The 12,878-nt window shown below is 43.6% G+C and overlaps 1 protein-coding gene across 3 annotated transcripts in view; it reads left to right on the top strand.

Annotated features, from left to right (window-relative positions):
* Nucleotides 1-6,241: 6,241 nt before the first annotated feature.
* The window catches only part of RUSC2 (RUN and SH3 domain containing 2), a 73,129-nt gene continuing 66,492 nt past the window's right edge, over nt 6,242-12,878 (top strand). The window contains exons 1-2 of one of the 3 annotated variants that reach the window (XM_019033969.4): nt 6,242-6,336; nt 6,661-7,162. The gene's annotated coding sequence lies outside the window, so the exon portion shown is untranslated. The remainder of the gene's footprint in view (nt 6,337-6,660; nt 7,163-12,878) is intronic. The other 2 variants (XM_063696259.1, XM_055351604.2) reach the window with 2 other exon arrangements.

Below are 12,878 nucleotides of genomic sequence, written 5' to 3'. Positions count from 1 at the left end.
TTTTTAATGGAGTTGTAAGTGACCAACCACAGGAGCCAGATTCACCCACATTGAAGTAACTCGCTATAGAAGAGATATCTCCACCAATGGGGAGAGAATTTCTGAAGAACCTATAAAAGGACCTCTTGAAAAAGAGTCAACTTTAGATACCTGCCAGGCCTTTTTTTTTTTTTTTTTTTTTTGAGATGGAGTCTCACTCTGTCGCCCAGGCTGGAGTGAAGTAGCGCTATTTCGGTTCACTGCAACCTCTGCCTCCCAGGTTCCAACAATTCTGCCTCAGCCTCCCGAGTAGCTGGGATTACAGGTGCGCACCACCACACCCGGCTAATTTTTGTATCTTCAGTAGAGACGGGTTTTTGCCATGTTAGCCAGGCTGGTCTCAAACTCCTGGTCTCAAGTGATCTACCCGCCTCAGCCTCCCAAAGTGCTGGGATTACAGGCGTGAGCCACCATGCCTAACTTATCTGCCAAGCCTTAAAATTAGTTTATGACTGTATTAGTCAAGTAAAGACTTTCTTCATCTCTTCCCTCTCCTGTCCTGCTCAAGCCCCGGAGAAAAAAGAATTAGCAAGCTGAAGGAGGGAGGAGGGGTAAGTAGAAAAACAGACATCTACAAAGCCCACTGAAACTGGCCACATGCAGCAGCCCAGCTGAAAGATAAGGAAAAGCATTAATTGTAAAGGTTGAAGTTTTTAAAAATTATTTCATTAAATCACTTTAACTACTAAAGCGAAACTTAAAGTGACAAGTACTGGTTGCTACTAAAAAGGACCATTCACTAAGTACATTTTGCATCAGCACTTGTTCCTTCACCGTGTACTTTTATGTTATAGAGACGACTTCTTTCTGTAAACCTCATGAACCCACCTCTGTTGGCATCCAACTTTTCTTCTGTAACTTCTTCCCCAGCCTTCATAGAATTGAAGAGAGTTAGGGCCTTGCTCTGGATTAGGTTTTGGCTTAAGGGAATACTGTGGCTGGTTTCAGCTTCTATACAGACCACTCAAACTTTCTCTGTATCTGCAATAAGGCTGTTTTGTTTTCTTATTTGTGTGTTCACTGGAATAACACTTTTAATTTCCTTCAATAACTTTTCCTTTGCATTCACAACTTGGCTAACTGGTGTAAGAGGCCTAGCTTTCAGCCTGTCTTGGCTTTCGACATGCCTTCCTCAATAATCTTAATCGTTTCTAGCTTTTTATTTCAAGTGACAGACATGTGACTCTTCCTTTCACTTGAACACTTAGAGGCCATTTAGGGTTATTAATTGGCCTGATTTCAATATTGTTGTGTCTCAGGGAATAGGGAGGCCTGAGGAGAGGTAAAGATGGGAATGACGGGTTGGTGGAGCAGTCAGAACAGGCATTTATTAAGTTTGGCATCTTCTATGGGCGCAGTTCATGGTGCCCCAAAGAAATGAACAAGGAACACTGTCCTAGCCCCAACATATCCCTGTGATTCCAGCTCCAAATCATCTACCAAATCTTCTAAGATTCATGCAAAGCGTTTTGGAAAAGACACATCATTTGGAGGATCCTGGGAGTCATTCAAGACTATTTGCTGTACGTTACCCCACCCACCCCCATGACACAGTCAATTAATTACTAAATTCTACAGATTTCTATACCCTAAATCATCCTTGAATCTATCTCCTCTTATCTAAGCCTTCAGCCACTGCCCTAATTCAGACTCTCTCAGTTCTCATCATAATTATCAATCTCCTAACTGGTTGATTGATTACCTTCCTGTAATTCAATATCCACACTCCTACTGAAGTGAGATTTCTAAAGCTCAGATCTGTTCACATCACTCCCCTGCATGAAATAATAGTGCCAACAGCCTTCAGAATAAAATCCAAACTTAGCTGGGCATGGTGGCTCATGCCTGTAATCCCAGCATTTTGGGAGGCTGAGGCGGGTAGATAACCTGAGGTCAGAAGTACAAAACCAGCCTGGCCAACATGGTGAAACTGGGCGTGGTGGCGGGCTCCTGTAATCCCAGCTACTCGGGAGGCCGAGGCAGGAGAATCACTTGAACCCAGGAGGCAGAGGTTTCAGTGAGCCGAGATCACACCACTGCATTCCACCTGGGGTGGCAGAGCAAGACTCCATCTCAAGAAAATAAAATCCAAACTCCCAAACACACATACAAGGCCCTTCTTAATCTTGCTGTTGCCTCCCTCCTACACTTTGCCCATGCTTAACTAATGCCCATACTACTTGAGTTTCTCTAAGGCATCATGCTTTCTTTGTTTTTTTTTTTTTTTTTTTTTTTTTTGAGACAGAGTTTCACTCTTGTTGCCCAGGCTGGAGTGCAATGGTGTGATCTCGGCTCACTGCAACCTCCACCTCCCAGGTTCAAGCAGTTCTCCTGCCTCAGAGAGGCAAGTAGCTGGGATTACAGGCATGTGCCACCATGCCTGGCTAATTTTGTGTTTTTAGTAGAAATGGGCTTTTCACCATGTTGGTCAGGCTGGTTTCAAACTCCTGACCTCAGGTGATCCACCCACCTTTGCCTCCCAAAGTTCTGGGATTACAGGCATGAGCCACCGCGCCCAGCCTCTTTGTTTGTTTGTTTTTGAGATGGAGTTACGCTCTTGTTACCCAGGCTGGAGTGCAATGGTGCGATCTGAGCTCACTGCAACCTCCATCTCCCGGGTTCAAGCGATTCTCCTGCCTCAACCTCCTGAGTAGCTGGGATTACAGGCACCTGCCAGCATGCCCAACTAATTTTTGTATTTTTAGTAGAGACGGGGTTTCACCATGTTGGCCAGGCTGATCTTGAACTCCTGACCTGAGGTGATCTGCCTGCCTTGGCCTCCCAAAGTGCTGGGATTACAGGTGTGAGACACCGCACCCAGCCAGCATCATGCTTTCTTATGTCTCTGTGTTTTCGTATATTCTTTGATTTGCAAGTGTCTGGAAAACTTAAGAAATACTTTGAAATGGGTGTCTTTTTAATGGAATGTTGGGTGCTGTTAAGGATCTTTGGGAATTATTTGATTATATTAGCGGTGAGAGCCTTTGATTTCCTTTGACTAGGTTCCTATTTTACAAATAAGCTATTTTCTAACTCGTTGGAGTTAGAAGTTAACTTCAGAATACTGACAATAAATAATACAAAAGATTTTCTGCCCATAACAGTGCAAATGATTCCTGTTCTGGGTGATGCAAATAAATTTTGTCCATTAGAGAAAAGACATTTCTAAGTCAAATCTTCATTTGAACTGGTTTTAATATCTTACTGGTTCCCTCATTAGTTAAATAAAATATTTGAAATATGTTCATTGTATATTTGTATAAGGCTCTGCCAGGCGCAGTGGCTCACATCTGTAATCCCAGCACTTTAAGAGGTGGAGGCAGGTGGATTGCTTGAGCTCAGGAGTTCAAGACCAGCCTGGGCAACATGGCAAAACCCTGTCTCTACCAAAAATGCAAAAAATATCTTTAGTCCCAGCTACTCTGGAGGCTGAGGTGGGAGGATCACTGAAGCCCGGAAGTCGAAGCTGCAGTGAGCCATGATCGCACCACTGCACTCCAGCCTGGGTAACAGAGAACCTGTCTCAAAAAATAAAAAATAAAAATACTTGCATAAGGCTCATTATTTTGCCTTTTTAAAAGTTATTCTTTAACACAAACAACAGGAAGTAACCCATACTCGCTGAAGCCAAAAATGAGATTCCTATGAATGGATAGAAGGATGCATCGTGATCCTGGGGAAGGAATCCTGCTGGGCCTCAGAAAGAAGTGGAACCAGCTGCTGGAAGGTCCCAAGAACCTAGGGAGCAGTCTTTTTGTGTCTAGACTTGCTTCTCTGTGTGCAACTGATTGATCTTCTTTCTTAGCAAACTGGTTTTCAATGCTGCTCAGGCCAAATGGGCAAGTAGAAGATGGCTACTGCATAGCTCCCAAATTACCCTTAAGTCCAATTTAAGTCTGAGCAGAGATGTAGCTCTTTGTCTCCCAATTCCAAATTCTTAGAGAAGTAACTCTAATTGGCCTGGTTTGGCTTAATTCCCCAACCCAGACTATTTAACTGGGGGATCACACTGTGCAAACATGCAATTCCTCATTGGTTCCCCACTGGCAATGCTAGCTCTCTCCACGTCACCCTTATTTAAGCCCTTAGAACTTTATTTCTAACATTCATATTTGATCTTGTCATTCCTGCCTCTGCAATAAAGCCCTTCAGTATCTCTCCCAACTCCTTAGTAGTCATAGGCGTTTCATCACCAAACCCTGACCAGCTCTCCTCAGCTGTCTCCGTTGCCTCCCACACTTCTCAATCACATTGGTCATTTTGCCCCTCAGTTCTTTTGCACATGCCAATTCTCTCTTTACCTCCCACTCATTCTTCAAAATTCAGCTCACACCACTTCTGTGAAGCCTGAAGACAAGCTACATATCCTGACATTTATCTGCTTCCTTGACTGTGACCCCAGTCTCTAACTATTTCAGTGAGTATGGAACCTAGAACAGAGTCTTCTATTTTTTTTTTTTTTTTTTTTTTTTGAGACAGAGTCTTGCTCTGTTGCCCAGGCTGGAGTGCAATGGCGCAATCTCAGCTCACTGCAACCTCCGCCTCCCAGGTTCAAGTGATTCTCCTTCCTCAGCCTCCCGAGTAGCTGGGATTACAGGCATGCACCACCACACCCGGCTAATTTTTGTATTTTGAGTAGAGACGGGGTTTTACCATGCTAGTGGTGTCAAACTCCTGACCTCAGGTGATCCGCCCGCCTCAGCCTCCCAAAGTGCTGGGATTACAGGCGTGAGCCACCGCGTCTAGCCTAACAGAGTCTTCTCAATGAGTGATATGGTTTTGTTAGTGGTGGAAGAGGTCTGAGTTACCCCAAGTTACCTGCAGCCTATCCTTATGGGTCTGTAGCAACTTTAGTCCTTGCTTCATCAGAAGAAAGAATTCGACTGTGGGGCAGAAAGCAGAAAAAGAGACCAAGGCAAGTTCCAGAGTAGGAATGGAAGTTTATTTAAAAAGGCCTTAGAACAGGAAAGAAAGGAAGGTGCGCTTGGAAGAAACCCAAGCGGGCACGTGAAGGTTAAAGAGAGAAGGTCAAGTGCCTAACCAAGATCCTAGGACTTTTACAGGCTGGCCTCTTTCCCATGATTCTTCCCTTAGAGTGGGCTTCCCGAATGCGCAGTGCTTTCCTTCCCGTTTTCCGGCGGAGGGTGCCCCCAGGAGATCATACGTCACCATTTTTGTCTCTTAACACGCATGCCCAGAAAGTTGCTTCTCCCTGAGGCCTGCATTCAATTAGCATTTTGATGTTAACATGTGTGGACCATCAGGAAATGGCCTCTCCCTGGCCCAGCCGAATTATCCTTTTTAAAGAAGCAATGAGGTAATTATGGAACTGTCACTGGTAGAGGGTCTGACTGCAAGTTGTCCAGGTTCTTGGCGTTTTGAACAAAGAATTGGACAAAACGCCCAGCAAAGCAAAGAAAGAATGAAGGAACAAAAGAAGGAAAGCAGGGATGTATTGAAAAAGAAAGCACACTCCACAGTGTGGGAGCAGCCGGAGCAGCGGCTCAAGGGCCAGGAAACAGAATCTTCTTGGGTCCAAATACCCCCTAGAAGTTACCCGCCACTTCATGCTCACCTCATGTAAATGAAGTCGTAGCAATCAGTCTGATTGGTTGCAGAAAGCAGCCAAGCAGAGGATGAAGTGAAGTTACAAAGGTCGCACACCTGTGCAAACATCTGATTGGTTGCAAGAAGCAACCAATCAGAGGCTAGGGTGAAGTTACAAAGTTATACTTCTATGCAAAGTTAGACTCGGCTGCAGTCAGTCTAATTGGTTGCAGATAGCCAATTTCCCATCTGCTGGGCAGAAAAGGTGGGGGCGGGGGGTTGTTACTTAGGTGTGGAAAGTTAGGGTTTTCCTTTCAATTTAGTTCCAGGAAGTTGGCATGAACCAGTCTTAGGTTCCCTGCCTCCAGTCCCTATTCTCCTGCCTCAGAACCATCACCCGACATCCCTAGTGGGTAGCAGGGGAGAACCCTCTCCTGCCCCGCTCATGCCTAACTACCTGTAACAGTTTGGCTGTGTCCCCACCCAAAATCTCATCTTGAATTGTAATTCCCATAATCCCCCTGTGTCAAGGGCGGGAACAGGTGGAGGTAATTGGATCATGGGGCTGGTTTCCCCTGTGCCCTTCTCGTGACAGTGAGTGAGTCCCACGAGATCTGATGATTTTATAAGCGTCTGGCATTTCCTTTGCCTGCACTCACTCTGTCCTGCCACCCTGCGAAAAGGATGGCTACTTCTTTGCCTTTTGCCATGATTATAAGCTTCCTGAGGCCTCGCCAACAATGCGGAACTGTGAGTCAAACCTCTTTCCTTCATAGTATTTCTTCATAGCAGTGTGAGAACGGACTAATACAGTGGGTTTCCCATAACATTTGCAGGACTGCCTGCCCCATCCCCCTCTGGCTGTAAACAGCAGGAGTCACACACAGGCATCTTCCATGTCCCCCACACAACCGGCCCTGAAGGGTAGGGGGTGCATGGGTTCTACGTTTCATCAGGGCTTCCGAACCCTGGCTATGCACTGGAGGGCAACCCCACCTCACCCCACCCCACTCCACCCCAGTGGTTCTGAGTCGGTCCAGTGTGAGGTCAGCCCTCCTTTTGTTGTTTGGTTAGTTTCCACACTAGGTTCTACTGGGAAGCCAGTGTTGAGAACCGCCGCCTCAGGCGAAGCTGGCACTCACACCCACCGGCCCTGGAGGCCCGCGGACCCGCGCCCTAGGTTTCCCTGGGTTCCAGCACCCGGGAGCCGCGCGTCGCCAGGCACCACCCCGCGGGGGCGGGCGCGGGCCGCAGAAGGTGGGGCCACGGCGGAAACCTCTCCGCTCCCCTAGCGGGAAAGCGCTGCGCGTGACTCGGCTGCGCCCATCGCCGCGGGAGCCGGGGAGGGGGCGAGCACCTTAGGCCGGGCGGACCGAACCAACGCGCCGCCCGGAGGGGCGGCCTGAGGGCAACCCAGATCGGACCATCGCGCCACGCCGACAGGGGCCGGCCTTTCCAACCCGCCCGGAGGGAGGGGCCGCCGGCGCCTCTAGCCTGCAACGCGACCCCTGGAGGGCGAGACACGCCGCCGCCGCCGCCGCCGGCGCGGAAGGACGAGGCTGAGGCGAGAAACGAGGTAGGAACGCCTCTCCGGAGGCGGGCAGGGTCCCACAGACCCACTGCCCCGCGTTCCAAGGACTCCCTTAGGGGAGGGCCTGTCTGCCCACCTATGTGCCTTCAGCGCCTGCCCTTCCCTTTAGCCCTTCCCCCTCGGCTGCACCCGCCCTCTGCGTCCGCCCCGACCCCCTGGGCAGACCTCGTCCCCAGCCCTTCTGACCCTTGGCCTTCTCCTGACCCTTCAGCTCTGCGTCCACCGGACCTTCAAACACCCAGCACCCACCGTCCCTTTGGGCGCCACCCCAGATGCATCCCCAACCGTCTCCTCAAACTGCCCCCTTGGGGACACCCTCCCCCCACAAAACGACTCGCGCCCAGTAGTCACCTTGGTACCCCAAGTCCCTGTGACGGCTTTGGGGAAGCGTGGCCGCCGGGCACCCAGGCCGGCGACTGCAGCGGGGGCCTCCCTACTGCCAGTTCCCGGCCGGGTCCTCTGCTCCCTCCACCCGTTTAGTCCCTGCCTCCCTTTATTATCCGCCCGGCGCCGGCGTTGCTTCAGTCTCCGTCTCTCTGTCATCCAGTTTTACCTGGAGAAAACCTTTGGCTTGGCAGTAACCGTCCCCTACTACTGCACTCACTTGCCGCGAAGGGCACGGTGATCCTGTTGCCCACAGTTGGCTGTGGCCCTCCAGGCCGGCCCTGCGGACACGGGGAACTGTCCTGGGGGCAAGGACGGTACACTACTCATCTTTGTATCCCCAGTCCCCAGCACGGTGCCTGGCACATGGTAGTGTTGCCGGTGGAGGGTCTTCACTACCAGTTGTCCTTGGCGTTTTGAACAAAGAATTGAGCAGCGGAGGAATGAAACGCAGGAACAAGTAGACCTGAGTCAGGCAAGGATTACCACTATGTGAACAGTGTCCTTGATAAAGAACACAGGCCTTAAAAAAAAAAAAAAAAAAAAAAGGCGGAATTTACAAAGGACAAAGGGCCTGAAACCTGTTTTTATTTATTCCTAGGTGGGTGACCTGAGCAGATTTAGTTTCCTGGGGGTTTGGGTTCCACCGGGAAGCAGGTGGTATCGCTGAGGGATGAAACAATGGCTGGAAAGCTGTAGGAGTTGATAAGCTAGAAAGTAGTTACCTAATTAGTAGTGGCATTATTGTAACTGGGGCTCAAAGTATTAGCAAATAAAAGTAGTGACTGGATTTTCTTAGCCGGCTCCTTAGATATTAAGCAGTGGTGGATGGCTTAATGGAAGGAAGAGCAGATCCAAACAGTATACCTGGTATTCTGTTAGTTATGCCCCTCCTGCTGTATGGCCAGCCACTGTTTCTCTTCTGTTTTGAGCCAGGTTAGGATCCCTCTGATTTCTGTGCTGGTGTTTAAGATTCCTTTTTGAAGCCACAGTTGCCTTAACTGGAGGCTGGACATGTTCTCATTCATCCATTGCTAGTTTTGATGTATCCTTTTCCGCTTTCTGTCTCCCACCCTCTTACATGTCTTTATAAAGTCTTGGATCAGGCCAGGCACAGTGGCTCAGCCTGTAATCCCGGCACTTTGGGAGGCCCAGGTGGGCGGATCACTAGAGGTCAGAAGTTCAAGATCAGCCTGGCCAACATGGTGAAACCCCATCTCTACTAAAAATACAAAAATTACCGGGCATGGTGGTATGCACATGTAGTCCCAGCAACTCAGGAGGCTGAAGTCCCAGCAACTCAGGAGGCTGAGGCAGGAGAATCCCTTGAACCTGGGAGGCAGATGTTGCAGTGAGCTGAGATCATGCCACTGCACTCCAGCCTGGGTGACAGAGCAATGCTCTGTCTCAAAATAAAGCCTTGGATCATAGAAACCCAGTGTGGGGAGGGGCTCCTGAGCTGGATGGATTAAGCAATACAATTTTTTTTTAACAGTATCTTTTTAATGGCCTTTTCTACTTTTTCCTGTCTAGGCTTCCTGTTAAGACCTCAGTTACCCCAGAACACCCTGGGTTATTTTTCTCCTCACCTCCAATACTTCAGTGTTGCCAGATAAAACGCAGAGTGCCCAGTTAAATTTGAATTTCAAATAAACAACAGGGAGTCCTGTATTTTTACTTGCTAAATCTGGCAAGTTCATGGGAGGGCTTATGTGTTCTATTTTTCTCTCTGGGCTTATCTGCAAATTTAGGATAATAACTCACCCTTTTCTTCCTGTTACTCATACACAATGACTATGCACCCTGCTAAAAGTCACTTGACTGAAGAGATGGTTCACTTCATGTTAGGGTAAGGGCAGGCTATCTAGAAATGGTCTTGATTGATCAGTGTTGAAGTTACCCAGGGAAAAAAAAAACACCCATTCAGATATTGGCATTTAATATAATTTTTGTCAAATGAGTCCGTCATACGAAACGAGAGCATCATTTTGAGTAGCCAGATGTCAACATTGCTCTGAGAGAGCTAGGTGATGGGGTAGAAGGGAATCCTAACAACAACAAAATAACTCAGCAGAACCTGTGCTGTACCATATTTACTCTTTATTGTGGTAAAATATATATAACATAGAATTTACCATTGTAATCATTCTTAAGTGGCATTAAATATATTCACATTATTGTACAACCATTACTGATAACAATCTCCAGAACTTTTTTTCATCTTCCCAGACTGAAACTCTGTACCAGTAAGATACTAACTCCCCATTTCTCCCTACTCAGCCCCGGGCAACCACCATTCTACTTTCTATCTTTGAATTTGACTACTGTGGGTACCTCATATAAGTGGAATCATGCACTATTTGTCTCTTTGTGACTGGTTTATTTCGGTTAGCGTAATGCCTTTTTTTGTTTTATGGGTTTTTTTTAACTTTTATTTTAGGTTCAGGGGTACATATGAGGGTTTGTTACATAGATAAACTCATTTCAGAGGGGTTTGTTGTACAGATTATTTCATCACCCGGGTATTAAACCTGGTACCCAATAGTTATCTTTTCTGCTCCTCTCCCTCCTTCTACCCTCAAGAAGACCCTGGTGTCTGCTGTTTGTTTCTTTGTGTTTATACATTCCCATCATTTAGCTCTCACTTATAAGTGAGAACATGCAGTATTTGGTTTTCTGTTTCTGTTAGTTTGCTAAGGATAATAGCCTCCAGCTCCATCTATGTTTCTGCAAAAGACATGATCTCATTCTTTGTTATGGCTGCATAGTATTCCATGGTGTATATATACCACGTTTTCTTTATCTGGTCTGTCATTGATGGGTATTTAGGTTGATTCCGTGGCTTTGCTATTGTAAATAGTGCTGCAGTTGGTTAGCATAATATCTAAAGTTGATCCACATTATAGCCTGTATCAGAACTTCCCTCCTTTTATTTTTATTTATTTATTTTTTGAAACAGAGTCTCCCTCCATCATCCAGGCTAGAGTGCAGTGGCACGATCTTGGCTCACTGCAACTTTTGCCTCCCAGTTCAGGTGATTCACATGCCTCAGCCTCCTGAGTAGCTGGAATTACAGGTGCACGCCACCACGCCGGGCTAATTTTTGTATTGTTAGTAGAGAGGGGGTTTTACCATGTTGGCCAGGCTGGTCTCGAACTTCTGACCTTAAGTGATCCACTAGCCTCAGCCTCCCAAAGTGCTGGGATTACAGGTGTGAGCCACTGCACCTGGCCATAATTTCACTCCTTTTAAAGGCTGAATAATATTCCATTGTATGTATATACTATATTCTGTTTATTCATCTTTTGATGGATACTTTGGTTGCAGCTATCTTTTGGCTATTATGAAAAATGCTGCTGTGAACATGAGTGTACAGATATGTTTGAGTCCCTGCTTTTAGTTCTTGTGGGTATATACCCAGAAGTGGTGTTGCTGGATTGTATGGTAATTTTATGTTTATGTTTATTTATTTATTTGAGGAACCACTGTTGTCCACAGTGGCTATAGCATTTTACATTCTCATCAGCAATGCATAAGGGCTCCAATTTTTCCACATCCTTGGCAACACTTGTTTTCTTTTTTTTTAAAATAACAACCATCCTAGGCCAGGTATGGTGGCTCACGCCTGTAATCCCAGCACTTTGGGAGGCCGAGGTGGGAGGATCACCTAAGGTCAGGAGTTCAAGACCAGCCTGGCCAACATGGTAAAACTCCATCTCTACTGAAAATACAAAAATTAGCCAGGCATGGTGGCACATACCTATAATCCCTGAGGCAGGAGGCTGAGGCAGGAGAATGGCTTGAACTGGGGAGGCTGAGGTTGCAGTGAGCTGAGCTCATGCCCCTGAACTCCAGCTTGAGTGACAGAGCAAAACTCCAACTCAAAATAATAATAGTAATATAACCATCCTAAGCAGTGTGAAGTGATATCTCATGATTTTGATTCATATTTCTCTAATGAAAAGATATTGAGCATTTTTTCATGTATTTCATATCTATCGGCCATTTGTATATCTTTGGAGAAATGCCTATTCAAGTGCTTTGCCCGTTTTTGGATTGGGTTGTTTGTCCTTGAGTTGTAAGAGTTTTTTAATACATTTTGGACATTAATCCATCTCAGATGTATGATTTGCAAATATTTTCTCCTATTCCATGGATTGCCTTTCACTCTGGTAACAGTGTCCTTTGATGCACAGAAGTTTTTAAATTTGAAATCTAATTTATCTAATTTTTCTTTTGTTACCTGTGCATTTTGTCTTACCCAAGAATCATTGCCAAATTAAGTGACATGAAGCTTTCCCTCTGTTTTCTTGTTTTTTATATATAATATATAATATATATTATACATATTATACAAAATTTATATATAATATATATTATACATATATAAAATTTATATATAATATATATTATACATATATAAAATTTATATATAATATATATTATACATATATAAAATTTATATATATTATATAATATTATATATGATATAATATATTATATATACTATAGTATATATAATATGTATTTTATATATTATATATACTATATATACTATAGTATTATATATACTATTATGTATACTACATATACTATTATATAGTATACATAGTATATATTATATATTATATACTATATATTATATATTATATACTATTATGTATATTATACTATTATATACTATTATATATACTATAGTATATATAACACATATTTTATATATTATATATAATATATTATATATAATAAAACATATATAATATATAAAATATATAATATATTATATAAAATATATATAAAATATATATATTATATAAAATATATATTATATATATTTTATATATAATATATTTTGTATATATTTTATTATATATAATATATTTTATTATATATAATATATTTTATTATATATAATATATTTTATTGTATATAATATATTTTATTTTATTATATAATATATAATATATTTTATTTTATTATATAATATATAATATATTTTATTTTATTATATAATATATAATATATTTTATTTTATTATATAATATATAATATATTTTATTTTATTATATAATATATAATATATTTTATTATATTTAAAGTATATATTTATATTATATATTATATATAATATATAAAATATATTTTTTATATAATTATGTATATTATATATATAGTTTTAGCTCTTATCTTTAGGTCTTTGATCCATTTTGAGTTTATTTTTGTATGTAATGTAAGATAAGGGTCTAACTTAATTCGTTTGCTTGTGGATATCCAGTTTTTCCAACACCATTTGTTGAAAAGACTGACCTTTCCCCAC

The sequence above is a fragment of the Gorilla gorilla genome, chromosome 13 (genome assembly GCF_029281585.2).
Source record: "Gorilla gorilla gorilla isolate KB3781 chromosome 13, NHGRI_mGorGor1-v2.1_pri, whole genome shotgun sequence".
Lineage (NCBI taxonomy): Eukaryota > Metazoa > Chordata > Mammalia > Primates > Hominidae > Gorilla > Gorilla gorilla.
The sequence above is the reverse complement of the archived record's forward strand: the minus strand, read 5'-3'. Positions and strand labels throughout refer to the sequence as shown.